General features: G+C 41.0%; 1 pseudogene; it reads left to right on the forward strand.

Annotated features, from left to right (window-relative positions):
- Window positions 1-18,720, forward strand: part of LOC147706609 (cell adhesion molecule CEACAM6-like) — a 236,267-nt pseudogene that overhangs the window by 170,082 nt on the left and 47,465 nt on the right.

Genomic DNA, 18,720 nt, shown 5'->3' on the forward strand with positions numbered 1-18,720 from the left:
GTGCTGACTCACCCTGTCTTCTGGAACCACCCCACCCCCTGTCACTCACCAACCAGACATGGAATACACAAACCTAGCAGAGGTTAGGCAAGAAAATACCTACTTTCTAAAAGTGGTATTTTCAAACACAGAATGTTTTACCCAACTTTACTAAAATATGTATTTTATCATTCTGAGTTCAGGCATACTAACAGGTAAACGTGCAATAGTGAAAAAAAAAATTGGCTGTAATTCACTATCAGGAGATGCCACACACATCAGGGCATGTCCTACTTTTTACATACAATGCACCCTGCCCATGGGGGTACCTTGGGCCTACCTTAGGGGTGACTATAATGTAGAAAAGGGAAGGTTTAGGGACTGGCAAGTTGGTGCACTTGCCAAGTCGACATGGCAGCCCCAGGTTGCACACAGGCTCTGCAATGGCAGGCCTGAGTCAAATTTTACAAGCTGCTTCTGTGGGTGGCACCATCAGCGCTGCAAGCCAATCATGGAATCACTAATCCATTACATTATTTTACAATAGCGAGCACTTGCACTTTTGCACTGATAAGCAGTGGTAAAGTGCCCAGTGTCATAAAGCCACCATCAACAGGTCAGAAAAAATACTGAAGAAGGCAAAAAGTTCAGGGATGACCCGGCAAAAAGAGCCCAGTTCAACACACCTCAAATAAAGTTAAATCTTAGGCATGCCCAAGGTTCCCTGTTTGTGCATTTTTGAAGAAAGATAAAAAAGGGGAAACAATTATTGGTACAAACTCTATTCATATTCCATTCATCTTCAACCTCTGTCAGTCACCTTGTGTTCTCAACTGCTGTCACTAATCCATGATTGGAAGGTAGCTACAGGGATAGAGACCTCATGTAAATGTGGTTTGCTTCTTTATAAATGTTTCCTGAAATTACATGTTAGTTGGTTACATTCACTTCAAAGGATTTACTTTGTTTCTTCCTAGCACATGGGCACTTCACTGGTACATTCTGACCTCGTTTGTCAAATGTCCTGTAGCATGGGTGTGACATGTGTAGTAGCGAACATATTCCTTTTTTTTGTTAACACCTTGCTCATAATGCAGCCTGAGCACGTTCTTTGGTTGATCTTTTGTGTAGGTATATTGTGCTTGATCTCATACACCCACCTGCTTTACAAAGAAGACACTGGTCTAGTTGCTTAGTCCACGTTCAATGTCTCCCTCTTCCATTCGATGGCAGTGTCCGGGCTTCCTTCAGTTTTCCTCATTCACCATTGGTGATTCTCTCTCTTTCAGAATTCAATTACACACTGATGTCATCATTACCTGCTCGGATATGTATCTTGTCTGCCTTTCTCATACTAATTTGAAATGGCCCTAAATACCTGTATTTTCCTTGTCATTGTAGAACTTGTAGTTTAAGGTGACACTAATAGATATTTTGTAAGATATTCTTTCAATAGGATCAACGTTAGTTTATAGGGTTGAGGGTGTGTCATAGGTATAATATGTTTCACATTGTCTTCATCCTTGTATGTGGATTGGTCACTAATGCCTGGCCATGGTAGATGCTGGGAAATGTAGTCCAACCCGCCATTACGCAACATATTGACTTACTTCTAAATGATGTGTGTTATAGATTTACTAAGTGTCCCATAGTCATTATCATAATTATCCATGCTTGTGGATTGGTTATGATGGATGCTGCAGTCATCACAAAATAATCCAATAGGAGACTGAAAATGATAATACTACAACAGACTGTGTTCCTCTTCCTAGCAGGAACAAAATGGTTTTGATGTTGAAAGATGGTGAGGACTTCTCAAACTTATATTTACCAACAGATCAGGTTAGACAACTTATAAACTTCAGGATTAACACTTTATACAAAAAATACATATATTTGGAGAAGGAGACTTGCTGATGAAGGAGAATCCATATGTGTGGGGTGAAGATGAATAATGTGTGTAAGGATGTAAAAGGAGCTATTGCTGGACCAGGTATAATGTCTATGTTTAAGGTGATTTTAAATACTGATAATAATCCAATACTCAAAGCTTTGATTTTGAGAGGACAAGCAGCCAAGATGAAATTTTACTATTGCAGGATAGAAAATGGTCCCGGATGAAAGAACTGTTTCGCTGACTGTCTCACTGTCAGGAGGTGCTTATGAGATACACAAAGGAGAACAAATGTGTGTGATACCATGGAGGACTCCTAAGTAAGGAGTCCTAACTTTACTACTCCTATACTGAGAAAAATCCTAACTTTAGGACTTTCGGTATTCACAGAAGACATTTAGGAGTCCTAAAGTTAGGACTCCTAACTTCTGTGAATACCAAAGTGAGTAAGTGCCTTCTGTGAATACCAAAATGAGTAAATGCCTTCTGTGAATACCAAAATGGTAGTAAGTTTAGGATTTTGTCTTATGTTAGTTCTGTGAATCGGGCCCACTGACTTTACTAGACAATTTAGTCATATATTTATGAAAATGTATTTCAAAATGTGCCACTCAAATCTTCGCAATACCCATATTCTCTTGCTCATGTGTGTCCCTTTAGTACACACACTCTTCTATCACAACCCCTAAGGGCCGAATTATGAGTGTGGCAGTCCATAAGACCGTCAAACTTGCGATGGAGGTGCGGTGGCAGTTGGGGAGCTCCGCACCAGTGGTCTAACCGCCTTATTATGAGTACAGCAGTCGGACCATTAGGGATTGGCGCAGCAGCCAGGAATCCACGATCCCAGGTGCTGGTGCGGCATTCTTGAGGATGGAATATTATGTTTGGCGGTGCTGCTGTGTCCTGCCAAGCATATTACAAGTTTCCTCACTGTGTCCCTAATCACGGTGGTGAGACCGCATTAGAAAGGGTGGCGGTGAGGGAACAAATGGGGCCCTCCAGGGCCTCCTGGTGCCTCAGGCTCTAGGGATGCTTGCAGGGGGCCCATGCTGTGCCTCGCTGTGTGCATTCACCCCCTTCCTTCATGGCATGAACTTCACAATCCATGCCGTGCAGGAACGGGCTTTGACATTCCCTTTGCGGTGCCTTTTTAAAAGGCATTGCTGTGGGAACGCCAGAGGACCACCTTCCAGGCTACAAGGAAATGTGTAATCTGGCAGCCGACCGGCAGTCGCATTTGGCAGTGCGGCGCAGTGATGTGCCGCCCTGCTCCCGCACCGTCAAACTCGCAATCAAGCCCTAGGATTACTGAAATGACATGATTGGCCAGCACCTCCACTCTCAAAATTGTTACAGCTCCACTGCATGTTCTTAGACCAAGTGTAAATAATCAAGACACTCACTGGCGGCTTTCATTCTGCTTCCTCCTCCAGGCAGCCCTTGCCCCACCCCTGGCTCCTGCTGGCAGACCACAGTGGGCGTGGCCTGTGGAGTTCTCCTCGGTGCTGCAGTCATTGTGACAGTGATGGCGGTTCATTATGAGAGACGTCTGAAACAGAAGGACAAAAACAAAGGTAAAGTCCATAATATGACCTTTCTTTTATCTCTCTGTATTACATACTATATACTCTGCATATGTGACACAACAGTAATGCTTCCATCACTCTTTGCCTCAGATGAAAACGTGTCCCAGAATCCCAGCGTTATTAAAGACGCTGACACCCAATATGAGAACATGAGAAAAGAGCGCGAAGAACAGTCAGCGGTGAGTAGCAGCCAGTGATGAAGTCAAGTAAATAATGTCTCATAGTAACAAATCCATGGTATTCAAATTGTTTTTGTTTTCAGTTTTCATACTGTATGGAGAAACATGCATAGGCCCTCTGCTCTGTTCTTTAGGAGCACAGATTGAGGGCTCGGTTGGAGCCCTGATGCATACTAGACAGTTAGCTATTTCTGCCACATAAACTGCCTCCAACCCTCTGGAGTGACCCCTGAGGTGGCCTGCTGTGACAGTCTGTGAGTGGCTAATGTCAACAGAAGATGCTGAAGGAAATCTTCCTTCCTTCATTAGGGGGGCCTTTGTTACCTCTTCAGTACATTTAATTATAATTATTGTAGAGTAGCTCCCTGCAGTGAGCAGGAGGGTGCGACCCTTGCCTGGCTCTTGAGCCTTCATGATGCTGGCAATACACCTCTCTACATACATTGTTAGTGCCCACATACATAGTCTCCATAATATAATATGTGTATCACTTTATGAAACACATGTTGGCAGATTGTATACTGTAAACAGATTAGTGGGATTAATGGGTTGGTGGATTGGCCTCCACTGTGGATTGACTTAGCGCTGCAAACCAATCCAGGAAACAAAGGGGTCCCTACCAAGGAAACCTCCTCCAAGTAAGACTGCTCAAACTTGGATGATTAGCATAAGGACGTGGGTTATTAGATGGGGGGTTTGAGCTTTATTTGAGTAAGAAGTTCACAGTCTTGTCAGGCCAAGGTATACTAAATAATTCTGGTCTCACCCCCTCACGTTATGGCACAGAGAAGCCAGGCTAAATGTAGAAGAAATATGAAAATTAGGTAGCAGTACCAAAAAAGGTACAAAGACAAAACAAAACAAAAGAAACTCACAACTAAATTCTAAAAATTAAGAAAAATGTATTAAGTAAAATGACACAAAAATGATTAAAATGGAAACATATATTTTTTAATTTTTTAGGTCAAAAAGCACCAGGAAACAATACAGCATCCATAGGTGCAATAGACCGGGACCTAAGCTCAGGTTGAGGTCACCTGTGAGGCTTCACCACTAGGCCTAGGTGAAGTTCTGCTATACTGAACTCTGGAAAGTGCTGTAAAAAGTCTTGCTGATTTTTTGTGCAGGGAGTTTGTCCCATACTCTAACATCAGCACAAAAGGCAAATCATGCACCATAAGAGGGCTTTTTTCCGCTCAAGTAGATGTTCTACTCCAGTGGCAGCTTCCTCAAAGCGAGCGGCAGGTTTCTCAATGCTAGCGGCACCGAACAGCTAAGACTGCGCTGCATTGAGAAATGACACCCTGGGAGGTGGTATAACATATGATTTTTCTCACTTATGCTCACCGATTTAACATTGGGGAGCCATGCAAGAGAAAAACCTCCATGCGCTTTGCCAGGTTTTTTACAACTCCATTGGTAGAGCAGAATTCATTGCTCATGCCTAACCACAACCAGAAAATCACCCTCTCCTAACCCCACCCAAAAAATCTACTAAATGCAATATGGGTTCTCTGAAAGCTTGCATACACAAAGAGATGATGGATGGAGTGCTGAAACTTTTCAAACACTCAGCCCCAGTGACAGATCTGGGTTGAATCCATAATCATTCTGCAAAATACAAAAGAAAAAATGCAAACTGTGCCACTGGATTCAAGCTAGCCTGGCTGATGAAGGGTAAAACCCAGAAACTGATACCAGGATGTTTGTTTCCCTGTCTGGGGAGGACCTGGCCTGGCAGTTCGGCTGGACTGTTCCCATGAGGCACAGGGTCAAGACTGATTTGCATATGGCTGGGTTCAAACTGGAATGGCATATTGTGCAAAAATAAACAATGGATATTGGCCCAGATATCTGTACTGGGGTGAATGTATGACATTGCTCTGCCTTTTGTCTATCAACTGTTGTTTTTGCATTTGTCACCCTGAGTGAGACGGGTATGCCCAGACGTGGGTCCCGTGCTCTCCATGCCACTGGAATCAAGCTATCCTGGCTGAAGAGGGTTGAAACCCCGAAACTGGCCCTCGGATGCTTGTTGTCAGTCCAGGGAGGACCTGGCCTGGCAGTTTGGGCTGGACTGTTCCCATGAGGCACAGTATCAAGACTGATTTGCATATGGCTGGGTTCAAACTAGAATGGCATGGTTAGCAAACAAACAATGGATTTAGGCCCAGATCTCTCTACTGGAGGGAATGTATGACATTGCTCTTCATTCAGTCCATCAACTATTGTTTTTGCATTCTCTGAAAGCTTGCCAATGCCTCTCACTATGGGCTCTTCAATTGCAGGGTGGTAATGTAGGAAGGTCCTTATGGGGTTTTTTTGGGATTTTGCTAGCAACTGGCTTAATCTGTCATCATCAGCAGCTTCTTCTGCATGCAGGAAAAAAACACCCTTCCTAGAGCTACTATGGAGTGTAGCTAAGTAAACAACATTTGCAAGAGCTTCTACTTTGAACCCTTCAACAGAGTGTAAGATCCTCCACCTACCCGAGAGTTCATTCTCCACTCTATAAGTCAGCAAATTGACCCAAAATGTAGGTTAAAATGTATACAAAGGACCTCTAAACTTTATGTAGGTATTCGAAACACATTCTTAAAGGCAACTGTTGTGCTCAGAGTATATAGTAAAGAACATGTGTCATGGCCAGGGAACAGTTTCAGCAACTTTATCAGGGCAAGAGAAGCATACTGTCACCCAACCATAGACCACACCACCTTTGGTGGTGAAGGTCAACCAGTGGTCAAGCGGTTCAAACACTGCTCAAATAAGTTGAACCCCCTTCTGTGCTGAAAGTAAACAGTCCCTGTCCAGGTGCACCGGAGGTCGAGTAAGCCTAGTGAGTTGACCCAGTCAGAGATTTAACTTTCTCACTTAGGGGCCATTAGGATGGCGGACGGATTGACCCCGCTAGGCTGGCGGTGGCGGGGGCAATCCGCCTGCCATCCTAACCAGAATGACCCCCAGCCATATTAGCATTGCTTGGGGGTCGCGGGCGGATGGAAAGAGTGTCCGCCGCTTTTCCACCCCGGTCAAAAGGTTTAATATGGTGGCGGTGTCAATCAGACATAGCCAGCCATAATAGTATGGGCTGCAGGCGGTCTTCACTTCAGGGGCCCCCTGCGGGCCCCCGGAGTGAAGGCGAGGTGGGGGTGCACACAGGGGGTACCTGTGGTACCCCCCAGCATTTGCATACACAAAGCGGCAGGCACAGCGTGGTGCCTGCCGCTTTATGTATGCAAATGCATACATGCGTTTTTAGCGTTGTGGCGGGCGATGCTGAGAGCACCGCCCACCACAATGTTAAAAATGCAGGATGCGCCCGCCACTGTGGCGGGCGCATCCTAATACCCCCCACAGGACCACCGCCCTTATGGCAGGCGGTCCCAAGTACCGTGAGGATGGCGGGCGGGCAAAGTCCGCCCGCCATCCTACTGGCCCCCTTAGTCTTTTTTCTGTGAGCTGCCAAAACATGGAACTCACTCCCCGCGTACCTTCGCCTTACCCAGAACCACCTAGCATTCAGAAAGCAACTTAAAACGTGGATAATTGACAAGTAACCCTCCTCCCCTTCCTAAGCGCCTTGAAACCCTCTGGGTATGTAGTGCGCTATACAAATTACCTGACTTGACTTGACTTGACTCCAGCTAGGCATTGTTGAGATATGCGTTGAATGAGGTCTCACTAAAGCCAATGATTTCTCAAGAAAAGCTGCAATTCTCAAATTTCTTGCCCTCGGAAGTCCTGTTATCAGTCCCGTACCTGAAGCGTCTCTACTCAGTCAAGTTTTCTACATTGGGACATAGTCAGGGCCGTAGCCACGGGGTGCATTTGAGGGCCGGGCCAGCCCATAACAATAATAAGCAATAAAAATTCTGTAATATTTTTTTTTCTTATTACATTTGCTGCGTGTTTCAAGACAGGTTAAATGTCAGGCTATGTCTTCTGACAAATTGCTGCTTATTTTTTTAACATGGAGATGCTTACTTATCTTAAGTCAGAGAACTTTGTAGATTGAACTGTGTGACAATCTTCCTGGGGTACAGACAGGGATAATAGAGTAATGAGGCAGGGAAGGCCTAAAATATGCAGCAATGTTGACTACATTTTGGGGTAAGAAAACACAAATTATGTGGGTTCATGCAGCTCACATTTACAAATCAGCACTATCTGGGCAAAGGTTTCACTTTATTAGTACCAGTTCGACATCCAAATACAGCTGCAAGTAACTGAAAGGTGACCAGCCAACCTTCCACTGAACGACAGCGTTCAGTGAGCATTTTTTGTAACATTTGATCTGTTACAGAACCTGCAGATTATGCAGAAGATCGATTATGTGGCAAATGTTGCAAGGTCATAATCATGCAGAAAATGCTGTAGCCACAGAATTGCCTAATTCTGGAGGCATTGCGTACAGGGAATGGGAAAAGAAATAGGGTAGGATGTTAATTTGTTTCTAATTCATAAAAATGTTCAAATACCTGTAAGTGAACCGCACACAGATTTTGATCCTATGTGGGAAGTGTTTTTATGCCATCCGCGATGACCACCGTGGTGCGGTGGTCCTATTATGAGACACCGAGCGTACCAGTGTGGTGGATGGTGAGATCCGAGAGACACCGACGCGCAGTTTATGGTTTGCAGTACTATATAAGCTTTGAACAGCTCTGCACGCCCTTTTATGGTATTTCTTATGATTATAGTCTGCTTAGCTGGTTACTGCACTGGGTTGTCCAGTTAGAAATTTGGGGTAGATTTGCTTTCAAGTAATGCAAGCAGCAAGGCAATTAGCTGTGCGGCATTGGGTAAAAGGAACACAACATAAAGGCATTTAGTCACAAAGATATGGCATATTGCTTCTGTCTCCTAGCCTTGGCACACAATATGCTGAGTAGCACCATTGCAAACACACTTGCGCCGTGGTGCAAAGGTACCTGCGTTACAGGCAGGATTGGTTTTCCGCCGGTCGGATTGCCGGCTGGGCAGAAAAGGCACACAATATGGTGGCGGAGGCTTGCAGGCACCGCCATCCATATTATGATGCATGCGGTGCGTGCGCCTTTCACATGGCGGAGACTCCACCATGGAAAGGCATACAGTAAATGGCTTTGGGGGCCTGTGTGGCCTTGGGGGTTGTGGGGGTGGGTGGCTGCACTTGGCATGCACAATGTGGCAGACAGCGCATGGTGCCTGTCACCTGGTGCATGCCAATGCACAACATGCAACTTTTACATTGTGGCGTGTGCAGCATACAGCACCACCCGCCGCAATGTAAACAATGCGGGATGCAACCACCAGGGTGGTGGTTGCAGCCTAATTGGCCTCATGCACGACAGCCCCTCAGGCAGTCGGTCCCATTTCCTGTTACTGTCCACACGCCATCATAATGAGGCCCAAACTATTTAGTAAACTACTCATAGTGGCTTTGTATGTTTTAGTAAATACTGAAAATGATTTTGCATATTGGCTGTTCCAAAAAAGGTGATGTAACAACGGTAAACAGTCAAAATATCAAGTAAAAAATATCGAATGGACATAATATCGAGTTTAAAATATAGAATGGACAATTTATCGAATGGACAGAATATAGACATCAAAAATATCGTTTTTAAGGTAAGTAATGTAATATCGAATGTGAAAAATATAGAAAGTTAAAATATCGAAGTATATAATATAGGTTATTAAAATTATCGAATTTTTAATAATATCGAATTTTTTATAGTGTTTTTTATGTTATTATATGTGTGAAAAGTGTGTATTTATGTTATAATTTATTTTAATTAATTATTTACGTTTTTTTAATTTTTGCGTAATTTAATTCGGTAGCGGGTTGTGGGTTTATAGGGGAATAGGGTGGGAAGTAATTTAATTATAATTAATTAAATATGTCAATTTATTTATTGATATTCATTTTTAATTAATACTTAATTTATTTATAATTGGTAATTAATTACATTTTAATTGGCAATTAATTTTAATGAATTGGTTAATTGCTAATTATGTATATTTTACTAATTTAATTTCTGTAGCAGGTTGTGGGTTTATAGGGGAATTGGTTGGGAAGTAATTTATTTATAATTAATTAAATATGTAAAATTATGTATTGGTATTTATTTAGAATTAATTGTTAATTAATTTTATGGGTAATTAATTAAAATGTAATTGCTAATTAATGTTATTTAATTGATTAATTGCTAATTATGTTAATTTTACTAAATTATTTTCTGTAGTGGGTTGTGGGTTTATAGGGGAATAGGGTGGGAAGTAATTTACTTATAATTAATTAAATAAATACATGTATTTAATTGTATTTAATTTGAATTCATTGTTAATTAATTTTTCTTTGTTAATTAATTAATTGTTAATTTGTAATTAATTTGTATTAATAGGTAACTAATTGTAATAATTCATTTTAATTTGTAATTTAATTGATTATTATTATATTATATTAAATTGGTAATTACTTTTAAATAGTTTTTTTATAGATATTAATTTATATATTTTTAAGTAATATATGAAGTATTTACTTTCCCTACTGTTGCACTCTCTGGAGTGGGGATAGTAATTTTTACCCCTATGCTATCCAACACTTTCCCTACTGTTGCACTCTTTGGAGTGGGAATAGTAATTTTTACCCCTACGCTATCCAACGCTTTCCGTACTGTTGAACTCTTTGGTGTCGGAATAGTAATTTTTACCGCTACGCTATCCAACGCTTTCCTTGCTGTTGCACTCTGTGGAGTGGAATAGTAATTTTTACCCCTACGCTATCCAACACTTTCCCTACTGTTGCACTCTTTGGAGTTGGAATAGTAATTTTTACCCCTACGCTATCCAACGCTTTCCCTACTGTTGCACCCACTGGAGTGGGAATAGTAATTTTTACCCCTACGCTATCCAACGCTTTCCCTACTGTTGCACTCTTTGGAGTTGGAATTGTAATTTTTACCCCTACGCTATCCAACGCTTTCCCTACTGTTGCACCCACTGGAGTGGGAATAGTAATTTTTACCCCTACGCTATCCAACACTTTCCCTACTGTTGCACTCTTTGGAGTGGGAATAGTAATTTTAACACCTACGCTATCCAACGCTTTCCTTACTGTTGCACTCTTTGGAGTGGAAATAGTAATTTTTACCCCTACGCTATCACACGCTTTCCCTACTGTTGCACTCTTTGGAGTTGGAATAGTAATTTTTACCCCTACGCTATCCAACGCTTTCCCTACTGTTGCACCCACTGGAGTGGGAATAGTAATTTTTACCCCTACGCTATCCAACGCTTTCCCTACTGTTGCACTCTTTGGAGTGGGAATAGTAATGTTTACCCTTACGCTATCCAACGCTTTCCCTAATGTTGCACTCACTGGAGTGGGAATAGTAATTTTTACTCCTACACTATCCAACGCTTTCCCTACTGTTGCACTCACTGGAGTGGGAATAGTAATTTTTACCCCAACGCTATCCAACACTTGCCCTACTGTTGCACTCTTTGGAGTGGGAATAGTAATTTCTACCCCTACTCCATCCAACGCTTTCCGTACTGTTGAACTCTTTGGAGTCAGAATAGTAATTTTTACCGCTACGCTATCCAACGCTTTCCCTACTGTTGCACTCATTGGAGTGGGAATAGTAATTTTAACACTATTGCTATGCTACGGTAATAATATTGTATATGTATTAATAATATTATGTTACTATAAATATATGTTTTAACAAATAAAATTGTATTTTTTTATAACTTAAATTAATTATTTAATAATTTTAAGGTTATTTAAGTATTTTTAAGTGTATTTTAGTTATTTATATTTAATATTTTTTAATTTTACATTAATTTAAATAAATTCGATATTTTTACAAAGTACATATTTTTAAACGATATTTTTGATTCAATATTTTTGTACTTACCTGTTAGTAGATAGGACTTCGATATTTTGGTAGTCGATATTTTTGAGTCGATATTTTAAATGCCTATATTTTTGTAGTTGATATTATGTCAGTGATCCATTACAACAAAGCAAAATCTTAGTGAATATGCCCCAGTGTTTAGTTCTGAGTCAGAGCTGGCATTGTTGGAGGGAGAGTGAAGTGGAGATATCTGCTTGGATGTGTATTATTACTATAATTTCATATCTAAAAGTCACTGTCAGATTTAAAGAAGCAGCCATAATGTATAGATATTTGTGGCACGCAGTCATGGATTAGATTAAAGTCCTTCAATTAACCCATAGATCTGTTCAATTATTTCATGAATGTTCATTTAGTGATGGCTGGTTTATTGGCTGCACAGAACTGGTGATGGACAACCATCATAGCATATGTGCCTCAATTGAATGTAAGAGGTCTATGTTACATTTGGTTGCTGACTGTTGAGAGTTATGCTATTAGTATTTGTGTGGACCAGAAATGTTATGCATGAACTTACTTAACCACATGGCTGCTGGGCGTTTTCCCCCCCCTGTGCTGGAAAATGCCATTTTAGTGGCACCATGACGAGCTCAGCTCGTCATCAGCACACGACACCCGTGGGTGATGACGAGCTGAGCTCGTCATCAGCATCGAAAGGGTTAACTATGTAATACCCTGGAGAAGCATAGATCATCTCTCCTTAACTTACATGCCTATTAAAGTAGTTTGCTAGTTGGGTTCCTTCCAATCTGTGGATTTTAAGCAAGAGATTGAGCTTGAGAGTGCAACTGTCTTTCCAGGTTTGGTTGTCGAGCTGTGTGGTGGTGTAGCTGTCTTGGAAACAGCCATGTTTTCAACTGTCTTTGCTCCTGGATTTCTGGAATGCTGGCCAGTAGCATGTATGAGAGCTTGGTGGCATGTAATGAAGTCGATTCCAGAGTCAGGCATGCAGTTTAAAGGAGATTTATTGACGAGCAAATATAGTCAGTCCATATCAGTAAACCTGGGTCGTATTGTCATCCCATGGAATCCGGAACACAGCAGTGTTCCTGATTCCAGGCATGACACAACAACACCACACATTCCCCTTCGTAAAGGAAAATTACAGTGACACAAGCAATTGATAAAGAACAATAACAAACAAACAATATACAATATGAATACTGGAAAGAAAAGACATAAGTATGAATACCTGGAAAACAAATTACAAAATACACAAATTAAATCACCTATAAAGATGATAGTCTTTAGACCACATAGGAACATGACATTTCCTCTGTGCTCGTTGGACAGGCACATTGTCATCAGAAGAACAGGAAGACTTATTTTCAAGGAAACTGTGAAGGGTTGTAGAACCAGAGAATTTCCACCAATTGCTAGCACCATTGGAAGACCTCAAGCCAGATGGAACTCTAGACTCCGGTGACACATCCTTGGGCCACAAGCACCTAGGAACCTTAACCACCTTAGACAAGTTCCACACGTTACCGTCTGAAAGTTCAACAACTTGTCTTCCAACACGCATGACCATCAAAGGACTAGAATACCGTGACTCACCAGACTTGACATTTCTACACTTCTTGACACGGACCCAATCATTGACACAGAACTGGGAAGAACCTCTACATGGAACACGATCAACCTCAACAGCCCTACTAGTACCAAGCATTCTCATCCAAGGTTGAGTCATGTTGGAGCCACTCCTCCTCCCTCTCATCTTTTCAAAAGGAGACAGATCAACCATACTCCTAGGTGTGTTTCTGTAACACCACAGGACTTCACTAATGGTTTGTTTACAATCTCTTCCATTCTGCAAGGCAAGTTGAAGGCCTTCCTTAAACACCCTGATCCACCTCTCAACGATGCCATTACTTTTGGGATAATACACTGACACACGTTTATGTTTGATACCATGACGCTCCAAAAACTCCCTCATCTCCAGGGATGCAAATTGCACACCATTGTCAGTTGTAATAGATTCTGGAAAACTCTCCCTTTCAAACACTTCATTCAAAAACTTGATCACTACACTAGATGTTATGTTAGAAACCATTTTTACCTCAGGCCATTGAGACAACTGGTCTATCAAAATTATAGCATACATCACACTCTTGTTAAATGACAAAGGACCAGCAATATCCAATGATACACTTTCCCAAACCCGTGAAGGTCTGGAGATGGGAAACCGTTCATACGGAATATGCTTTTGAGACTTATCACTCAAACAGCAATCCAAACAGTTTCTGACATGCCGTTCTATCCACTTATCCATTGCTGGCCACCAGAATTCACTTCTAATCCTTCTTTTCATGGATGTCATTCCAGGATGTCCTTCGTGAGCCATTTCTAAAATCTTAGGTTGTTATTTCACGGGGGACCACTAATTGCAGACCCCTAAACAAAACTCCTTCGACAACCGACAACTCCTGAGCAACATGAAAGAAAGGAAGAAACTCATCAGACAACAACTCTTTGCGTGGCCACTGGGTTTTTACAAAATTACAAATATCACCAAGAACAGAATCACTGCAGCACGCCAATTTCCATGCATCCTCATCAATACAACCTTTGGAGATTTCACAAATTGACACAACATTATCATCACCCCTTATCTTCTTCAACAACATTGTCATCAGGAATGGGCAATCTAGACAAACAGTCAGCTAACACATTCCTAATACCAGGGATATACTCCACTTTAAAATGAAAATCCTGAAGCTTGTATTGCCATCTAGCAATCCTTGAAGTCGCTTTTCCACAACCTTTGGTAGTAAATAAATCCACTAAAGGGCGATGGTCAGACCAGAGCTTAAAAACAGTGCCGTACACATACTTGCGGAAATATTCTATGCCCCACCAGCAAGCAAGAGCTTCCTTTTCTAAAGTAGAATATTTGCACTCAGCATCCCTTAAAGGTCTAGATGCGAATCCAATTGTTACCAATTGACCCTTTTGACGCTGCATTAAAACCGCACCAACACCTACATTACTTGCATCAGTGATGATAAATGAACAATGTGCAGTATTAAACGTTGCTAAAGCAGGTGCAGATACGATGTTTTGTTTCAACAACAAGAACTCTTTTTTGCAATTTTCATCCCAAAGAAATTGAACATTTTTTTTCATCAAGTTTCTCATGCTCACAGTCTTATCAGAGAACAGGGGAATGAATTTCGAATAGTATTCGGCAAGCCCCAAGAAAGATCCAAGCTGATCTTTGTTCACAGGGTCTGGAGCTAATTCTATGGCCTTGACTAAATTCATTTTTGGGGAAATGCCTTCCTTACTAATAGTATGTCCCAAATAGTCAACGGAAGATACACCAAATTTACATTTTTCTTTTGTAATTGTTAGACCACTATCTTGCGACACACATAATACTTTATACAAAATTTCGGAATGATCAGATGGATTAGATGCAAAGATCAAAATGTCGTCTTGGAAGTACAAGACATTATCAAAATCCTTAAAAAGGTTGTGCATCACCCTTTGAAAGACAGAAGATGCTGATATTAGACCAAAAGGCATCCTTTTGTACCTGAAAGCACCCTCTGAAGTGATAAAAGATGTCAAATGCTTACTATCCTTGTGTAACGCTATCTGGTGATAAGCATTAGACAGGTCTAAAGTAGAAACAAGCATTGGGAGACGCGCGAGCGCGTCGACAAGATGGCCGCCGCCACCGGAGCTCCGTAATCTCATCAGCCTAATATGCTGATTTACGACTATTTTGCTTCAAGGTTTGCTCCCTAAGCGCAGCGCCAGCCTTCTTTACCGGCCCCCTACCTTTCCAGTTAATTTGGGGCGTTTTCATCGTGTGGGGACCCCTCTGCCTGCTTCCTGGTTCCTCTCCCCTGCCTCTGCTCCGAGTCAGCCGATTACCTCAGCTCAGGGGGCGGTGCACTTCTCAAGAAAGGGCCTGGCTTGGGCCTAGCCACTCCCACGGCTCACATTAACTCCTGCACTGCCTTTTGTTCAAGTGCTTCTGGAGCTTTTAATACCCTTTTCCCTCATATTTATTAAATTTTTGAGGAGAATTTGGTATTTTATATTTTCTGACGCAAAAAGTGTTTTACCTCTTCAAGATGGATAATAAAAATCCTAATGCCAACAAAAGGAAGCAGCAGGTGTCTCCTCCCCCAAAAAAGTCTACGATTGTTGAAACATCTGAACCTTCACTTACCCTAATACTGGAGGAAATTAAAGCGCTCCGCATGAACACTGATACTATTGCAAACGAAGTGAAAAATGTTCGCAAAGATATGGCGTCCATGTCGCCGGGACACTCTTTTTGAGTAACCGCAGCGCTATACAAAAGAATAAATAACATAACATAACATGTCCATGAAAGTTTCCGATAACTCTATTAAAATTCAGGACAATAAAACCAAACTCGACGCTTTTACACCTTTGATGGCTCAGATAGTACCAATGCATAACCAATTATTGGAATTGGAGAACAGCAATAGACAATATAACCTCCGCATTTTTAATCTGCCTGAGGAAATTGAGGGCTCTGACTGTCGCTTATACTTGGAATCTTTGCTGCCTGGTCTTCTAAATCTCAAATTCCCGGAAAAATTTGAAGTGGACAAAGCGCATAGAATTCCCTCACACAGGAATCCACGCCATACTAAACCCAGACAGGTGATTTTCAAAGTCTTGCGTCACCATCACTTGGTCCTCATAAGGAAGGCAGCCAGAGACATTCCTTCGCTTCTGGTAAATGGTTCCAAAATATTTATCCATCAAGACTTTGCTAAAGAAACGGTCGCTATTCGCAAGGAATTTTCCTCTCTACGTCCACAATTGAAAAGCCTTGGTTTTAAGTATGGTCTATTTGATCCGTCTACAATGCGAGTATGGAAAGACAACTTTTCAAAATCTTTTCACCGTCCTGAAGACTTAAGACTTTTTCTGGACCAACAAGCTTCGTCGTCGTCATCAATGGATACTCAAGCTCCTATTACCTGAACGCATTTAATTTGAGCATTCCTGGCGATTCCTTTTTCTTCATGGGCTCCAATGGTTTCTGGCCATGCTTGTGGGACGGGTGTGTGTCTCTGTATCCTTATTTATGTACCCTGTTTGTTGCTTTTTCTTCCTTTTCTGTTTCTTCCTTTTGTGTCCATCCCTACCTTCTCTGACTTTCTACATAGAGTTACTTTTCTTCTATGGCTGTGTTCTCTCTTCTCTTCTTTCCACTCCTCTTTTCCTCCTCATTTTACTTATTCATGGCTACTATTCATGATGTTAAAATTGTTTCTCTTAATGTTAAAGGTTTACGACATCCAGTTAAAAGAACGAAAATTTTAGACTACTTGGGTGCTTCTAAAGCTGATATATGTTTTATTCAAGAAACACATGTTGATGATAGCATTTTACAATATATGAAAAAAAAGTGGGTAGACACTATAGTTTCATCGCCTGCCCTTGGTAAAAAAAATGGGGTTGCAATTTTCTTTGCAAAGAGATTACATTGTCAGATTATCAGTAAATTCACGGATGCAGAAGGTAGATTTATTGTTGTTAAAGTTAAAATTATTGATTCCAACTTCTTTTTTCTTAATATCTATGGCCCCACAGCTGATGATCCTGTGTTTTGGTCTAACTTAACTACAGAAGTTTTAAAGTTGGGACAAGTTCCTTTGATTGTTGGAGGGGATTTTAATGTTATCATTGATCCGCTACTTGATAGACCTTCTACTACCAAGTTAAGACGCCCTAAAGTTTTTCATGCTTTTAAATCTTTCCTAAGTACAACCAAACTGGCTGATGTATGGAGACTACATTTTCCCACTGAAAAATGTTTTTCCGTTTTCTCTAATCCCCATAATTCTCATTCGAGAATTGATTATTTTTTGATTTCTCCTTCCCTACTTCAGTCTGCTACAAATCCTGTTATAGGCACTATAGATATTTCAGACCATGCTTTAATTTCTTTTGTCTTAAATATCTCTACTACTTTTACTAAACAAAATAGATGGCGTATGAACTCGAGCATTGTCCTTACTGAGAAGCATAAACCTAAACTATTGCAGGCTATACAAGACTATTTTTTATTCAACCCTGAAGATTCCACATCTATTGTCACCAGATGGGATGCATTCAAGGCCTACATTAGAGGTACCACTATTTCCATATTGGCTCATGAAAACAAACAATTTAACGCTAACATTAAGCATTTGGAAAAGCAAATTGCTAAATTTGAAGGTTTGTTTATCTCTTCTAATGACCCCCAGTACAAATTTACACTTCAAAAACTTCGTTATGAATTTAATGCCATCCTTAGTCAGAGAGCAGGAGTCCAACTTTCCAAGTCAAATGCTGAATTTCGTTTTAATACTAACAGATCTGGAAAACTCCTTGCTAATTACTTGCGAATTAAAAGAGATAAGACTCAGATTACCTCAATACGAGGATCTCAAGGCAAAGTGGCTATTTCTCATAATGATATTGTGCAAGAATTTTTACGTTTTTATTCAACCCTTTATAGTAAACCTGACACCTGCTCTGAATCTTTAATTGATTCTTTTTTGAATAAGTGCAATTTACCCCATATTTCCTTATCAGATAAAACAGGTCTAGACTCTCCTATTACGTCTGACGAAATTATGCTTGCCATTAAGTCACTTCCCAAGAATAAATCCCCAGGTCCGGATGGTATCCCAGCAGAATTTTACAAAGAATTCCAATCTCATCTTCTCCCTTATTTGCATACCCTTTTCTCTCACTTTAGTTCCACTGGTACTATCTCAGGATCCTTTCCAGATGCCTTAATCATTGTTCTGCCCAAGCCTGATAAAGATCCTACTTTAGTTTCTAACTATCGCCCTATTTCCCTAATAAATCAGGACTGTAAGCTTTATGCGAAAATCCTTGCCACTAGATTAGCTCCTGTCCTCCATTCCATTATTCACCCAGATCAATCTGGTTTCATGAAAAATAGATATTCCGCTAATAACACTAGAACTCTACTACATATTATTGAACAAAGCTCTCACCTTACTTCTCCTGCAGGAGTGATGGCCTTAGATGCAGAAAAAGCATTTGACAAGATTCACTGGCAATTTTTATTTAAAACTTTATTGTCTTTTGATTTTGGTGCCCCTTTTATTCGTATGATTTCTGCTTTATATTTTGCCCCTACTGCTCGTTTGTTCATTAATGGT

Source organism: Lissotriton vulgaris, chromosome 7 (genome assembly GCF_964263255.1).
Source record: "Lissotriton vulgaris chromosome 7, aLisVul1.2, whole genome shotgun sequence".
NCBI lineage: Eukaryota > Metazoa > Chordata > Amphibia > Caudata > Salamandridae > Lissotriton > Lissotriton vulgaris.